Below are 6,000 nucleotides of genomic sequence, written 5' to 3' on the forward strand. Positions count from 1 at the left end.
CGTGCTCCGGGGAGAACGACGTCCGGGGAAAGACGAGTGCGGAGAGAGAAGCACGCAGGAGAGTGGAAGCGTCCCGCTTCGGGAGGCCGGAGCGCCCGGGCCGTGGGGCCGGGCTCTCCCGGGGCAGCGCTCCGAAGCGGAGGTGGGAAGCTGGTGGCTGCCTCGGCCTCTGTGGCATGGCCCGCGTTCCGGCCCCCTGGAGCTCCCTGGGAGAAACAAGAGAGGGGGGCATGCCAACAGCACCACCCCGCACTCGTCGCTCCACGGAGAAGCATGCCTTCGGAAAGCTGAGCCTGGAAAGCTCGAGTGAGCACCACAGCCTTCCCTCCGAGCGAGAAGCCTGGAGCCGAGCGGCCTTGGGCGTGCAGGCCTCTCTGGCCGAGAGCGAGAGAGTGGGCGCGGCGGGTGGGGGCGGAAGCCCAGGGAAGGCTGCCTGCAGGGCCTGGGGTCGGGGGCCGACCGAGATGTCGGCCCCTTCTCTCGGCCTCACCGTAGCCCCGCAGAAGGGCTGCGAAAGCGGCTACTGCTGCGACGGTAAAGCGCCGCATGGAGCAGGACAAACGGCCTAGTTCGTAGGGCGCGGGAGAACGTCTGACAGCAGCCTCGTTTCCCTCAGCTGCAGAGAGCCTTCGGACGACCCCAGTGGAGCAAGCGTTCGGAAAGCCCCGGGCTGCACAGCCGGCTCGCGGAGAGAGCCGAACGGCCGCGCCGGCCTTCCACCAGCCTCTCTGGGGTGGCTCTGAGCAGGGAGCCCTGCCCGAGACGGGCGGTGGAAGCGCAGAGCTCCTGCCAAGGGAGAGCGTCAGGACGAGGCAGTGGCCCAGCAAGCCCCACTCCGTCCTGTGAAGAGAGAAGCGCTTGTGGCCCCTAGGAGCTCAGAGCAAGGCCAGACCCTCAGCTCCTTCTGCGCGCGTCACGGAGCGGTCCCTGTCAGCTCCCCCTTCCCCTCAGTCCCAGAGCCTTCCCTCAGACGCAGTGGAGGACGCCCACGCTCTGCCGGCTCGGGCCTCCACCCCGGGGACGTGTGGGTGCCGCCCGCGCCTCCGGTCCGGCGGCGGGCTTCAGGGAGTCAGGCACTTTGGAAGCATGGGCCGGGCACGAGAGCGAGACAGCGGGGCCCTGAATTCACAGCAACACCGTGCTCCGGGGAGAACGACGTCCGGGGAAAGACGAGTGCGGAGAGAGAAGCACGCAGGAGAGTGGAAGCGTCCCGCTTCGGGAGGCCGGAGCGCCCGGGCCGTGGGGCCGGGCTCTCCCGGGGCAGCGCTCCGAAGCGGAGGTGGGAAGCTGGTGGCTGCCTCGGCCTCTGTGGCATGGCCCGCGTTCCGGCCCCCTGGAGCTCCCTGGGAGAAACAAGAGAGGGGGGCATGCCAACAGCACCACCCCGCACTCGTCGCTCCACGGAGAAGCATGCCTTCCGAAAGCTGAGCCTGGAAAGCTCGAGTGAGCACCACAGCCTTCCCTCCGAGCGAGAAGCCTGGAGCCGAGCGGCCTTGGGCGTGCAGACCTCTCTGGCCGAGAGCGAGAGAGTGGGCGCGGCGGGTGGAGGCGGAAGCCCAGGGAAGGCTGCCTGCAGGGCCTGGGGTCGGGGGCCGACCGAGATGTCGGCCCCTTCTCTCGGCCTCACCGTAGCCCCGCAGAAGGGCTGCGAAAGCGGCTCCTGCTGCGACGGTGAAGCGCCACATGGAGCAGGACAAACGGCCTAGTTCGGAGGGCGCGGGAGAACGTCTGACAGCAGCCTCGTTTCCCTCAGCTGCAGAGAGCCTTCGGAAGACCCCAGCGGAGCAAGCGTTCGGAAAGCCCCGGGTTGCACAGCCGGCTCGCGGAGAGAGCCGAAAGGCTACGCCGGCCTCCCACCAGCCTCTCTGGGGTGGCTCTGAGCAGGGAGCCCTGCCGGAAGCGGGCGGTGGAAGCGCAGAGCTCCTGCCAAGGGAGAGCGTCAGGACGAGGCAGTGGCCCAGCAAGCCCCACTCCGTCCCGTGAAGAGAGAAGCGCTTGTGGCCCCTAGGAGCACAGAGCAAGGGCCAGACCCTCAGCTCCTTCTGCGCGCGTCACGGAGCGGTCCCTGTCAGCTCCCCCTTCCCCTCAGTCCCAGAGCCTTCCCTCAGACGCAGTGGAGGACGCCCACGCTCTGCCGGCTCGGGCCTCCACCCCGGGGACGTGTGGGTGCCGCCCGCGCCTCCGGTCCGGCGGCGGGCTTCAGGGAGTCAGGCACTTTGGAAGCATGGGCCGGGCACGAGAGCGAGACAGCGGGGCCCTGAATTCACAGCAACACCGTGCTCCGGGGAGAACGACGTCCGGGGAAAGACGAGTGCGGAGAGAGAAGCACGCAGGAGAGTGGAAGCGTCCCGCTTCGGGAGGCCGGAGCGCCCGGGCCGTGGGGCCGGGCTCTCCCGGGGCAGCGCTCCGAAGCGGAGGTGGGAAGCTGGTGGCTGCCTCGGCCTCTGTGGCATGGCCCGCGTTCCGGCCCCCTGGAGCTCCCTGGGAGAAACAAGAGAGGGGGGCATGCCAACAGCACCACCCCGCACTCGTCGCTCCACGGAGAAGCATGCCTTCGGAAAGCTGAGCCTGGAAAGCTCGAGTGAGCACCACAGCCTTCCCTCCGAGCGAGAAGCCTGGAGCCGAGCGGCCTTGGGCGTGCAGGCCTCTCTGGCCGAGAGCGAGAGAGTGGGCGCGGCGGGTGGAGGCGGAAGCCCAGGGAAGGCTGCCTGCAGGGCCTGGGGTCGGGGGCCGACCGAGATGTCGGCCCCTTCTCTCGGCCTCACCGTAGCCCCGCAGAAGGGCTGCGAAAGCGGCTCCTGCTGCGACGGTGAAGCGCCACATGGAGCAGGACAAACGGCCTAGTTCGGAGGGCGCGGGAGAACGTCTGACAGCAGCCTCGTTTCCCTCAGCTGCAGAGAGCCTTCGGACGACCCCAGCGGAGCAAGCGTTCGGAAAGCCCCGGGCTGCACAGCCGGCTCGCGGAGAGAGCCGAACGGCTGCGCCGGCCTCCCACCAGCCTCTCTGGGGTGGCTCTGAGCAGGGAGCCCTGCCGGAAGCGGGCGGTGGAAGCGCAGAGCTCCTGCCAAGGGAGAGCGTCAGGACGAGGCAGTGGCCCAGCAAGCCCCACTCCGTCCCGTGAAGAGAGAAGCGCTTGTGGCCCCTAGGAGCACAGAGCAAGGGCCAGACCCTCAGCTCCTTCTGCGCGCGTCACGGAGCGGTCCCTGTCAGCTCCCCCTTCCCCTCAGTCCCAGAGCCTTCCCTCAGACGCAGTGGAGGACGCCCACGCTCTGCCGGCTCGGGCCTCCACCCCGGGGACGTGTGGGTGCCGCCCGCGCCTCCGGTCCGGCGGTGGGCTTCAGGGAGTCAGGCACTTTGGAAGCATGGGCCGGGCACGAGAGCGAGACAGCGGGGCCCTGAATTCACAGCAACACCGTGCTCCGGGGAGAACGACGTCCGGGGAAAGACGAGTGCGGAGAGAGAAGCACGCAGGAGAGTGGAAGCGTCCCGCTTCGGGAGGCCGGAGCGCCCGGGGCCGTGGGGCCGGGCTCTCCCGGGGCAGCGCTCCGAAGCGGAGGTGGGAAGCTGGTGGCTGCCTCGGCCTCTGTGGCATGGCCCGCGTTCCGGCCCCCTGGAGCTCCCTGGGAGAAACAAGAGAGGGGGGCATGCCAACAGCACCACCCCGCACTCGTCGCTCCACGGAGAAGCATGCCTTAGGAAAGCTGAGCCTGGAAAGCTCGAGTGAGCACCACAGCCTTCCCTCCGAGCGAGAAGCCTGGAGCCGAGCGGCCTTGGGCGTGCAGGCCTCTCTGGCCGAGAGCGAGAGAGTGGGCGCGGCGGGTGGAGGCGGAAGCCCAGGGAAGGCTGCCTGCAGGGCCTGGGGTCGGGGGCCGACCGAGATGTCGGCCCCTTCTCTCGGCCTCACCGTAGCCCCGCAGAAGGGCTGCGAAAGCGATTCCTGCTGCGACGGTGAAGCGCCACATGGAGCAGGACAAACGGCCTAGTTCGGAGGGCGCGGGAGAACGTCTGACAGCAGCCTCGTTTCCCTCAGCTGCAGAGAGCCTTCAGAAGACCCCAGCGGAGCAAGCGTTCGGAAAGCCCCGGGTTGCACAGCCGGCTCGCGCAGAGAGCCGAAAGGCTACGCCGGCCTTCCACCAGCCTCTCTGGGGTGGCTCTGAGCAGGGAGCCCTGCCGGAAGCGGGCGGTGGAAGCGCAGAGCTCCTGCCAAGGGAGAGCGTCAGGACGAGGCAGTGGCCCAGCAAGCCCCACTCCGTCCCGTGAAGAGAGAAGCGCTTGTGGCCCCTACGAGCACAGAGCAAGGGCCAGACCCTCAGCTCCTTCTGCGCGCGTCACGGAGCGGTCCCTGTCAGCTCCCCCTTCCCCTCAGTCCCAGAGCCTTCCCTCAGACGCAGTGGAGGACGCCCACGCTCTGCCGGCTCGGGCCTCCACCCCGGGGACGTGTGGGTGCCGCCTGCGCCTCCGGTCCGGCGGCGGGCTTCAGGGAGTCAGGCACTTTGGAAGCATGGGCCGGGCACGAGAGCGAGACAGCGGGGCCCTGAATTCACAGCAACACCGTGCTCCGGGGAGAACGACGTCCGGGGAAAGACGAGTGCGGAGAGAGAAGCACGCAGGAGAGTGGAAGCGTCCCGCTTCGGGAGGCCGGAGCGCCCGGGCCGTGGGGCCGGGCTCTCCCGGGGCAGCGCTCCGAAGCGGAGGTGGGAAGCTGGTGGCTGCCTCGGCCTCTGTGGCATGGCCCGCGTTCCGGCCCCCTGGAGCTCCCTGGGAGAAACAAGAGAGGGGGGCATGCCAACAGCACCACCCCGCACTCGTCGCTCCACGGAGAAGCATGCCTTCCGAAAGCTGAGCCTGGAAAGCTCGAGTGAGCACCACAGCCTTCCCTCCGAGCGAGAAGCCTGGAGCCGAGCGGCCTTGGGCGTGCAGACCTCTCTGGCCGAGAGCGAGAGAGTGGGCGCGGCGGGTGGAGGCGGAAGCCCAGGGAAGGCTGCCTGCAGGGCCTGGGGTCGGGGGCCGACCGAGATGTCGGCCCCTTCTCTCGGCCTCACCGTAGCCCCGCAGAAGGGCTGCGAAAGCGGCTCCTGCTGCGACGGTGAAGCGCCACATGGAGCAGGACAAACGGCCTAGTTCGGAGGGCGCGGGAGAACGTCTGACAGCAGCCTCGTTTCCCTCAGCTGCAGAGAGCCTTCGGAAGACCCCAGCGGAGCAAGCGTTCGGAAAGCCCCGGGTTGCACAGCCGGCTCGCGGAGAGAGCCGAAAGGCTACGCCGGCCTCCCACCAGCCTCTCTGGGGTGGCTCTGAGCAGGGAGCCCTGCCGGAAGCGGGCGGTGGAAGCGCAGAGCTCCTGCCAAGGGAGAGCGTCAGGACGAGGCAGTGGCCCAGCAAGCCCCACTCCGTCCCGTGAAGAGAGAAGCGCTTGTGGCCCCTAGGAGCACAGAGCAAGGGCCAGACCCTCAGCTCCTTCTGCGCGCGTCACGGAGCGGTCCCTGTCAGCTCCCCCTTCCCCTCAGTCCCAGAGCCTTCCCTCAGACGCAGTGGAGGACGCCCACGCTCTGCCGGCTCGGGCCTCCACCCCGGGGACGTGTGGGTGCCGCCCGCGCCTCCGGTCCGGCGGCGGGCTTCAGGGAGTCAGGCACTTTGGAAGCATGGGCCGGGCACGAGAGCGAGACAGCGGGGCCCTGAATTCACAGCAACACCGTGCTCCGGGGAGAACGACGTCCGGGGAAAGACGAGTGCGGAGAGAGAAGCACGCAGGAGAGTGGAAGCGTCCCGCTTCGGGAGGCCGGAGCGCCCGGGCCGTGGGGCCGGGCTCTCCCGGGGTAGCGCTCCGAAGCGGAGGTGGGAAGCTGTTGGCTGCCTCGGCCTCTGTGGCATGGCCCGCGTTCCGGTCCCCTGGAGCTCCCTGGGAGAAACAAGAGAGGGGGGCATGCCAACAGCACCACCCCGCACTCGTCGCTCCACGGAGAAGCATGCCTTAGGAAAGCTGAGCCTGGAAAGCTCGAGTGA

The sequence above is a fragment of the Martes martes genome, assembly GCF_963455335.1.
Source record: "Martes martes genome assembly, chromosome: 18".
Classification (NCBI taxonomy): Eukaryota; Metazoa; Chordata; class Mammalia; order Carnivora; family Mustelidae; genus Martes; species Martes martes.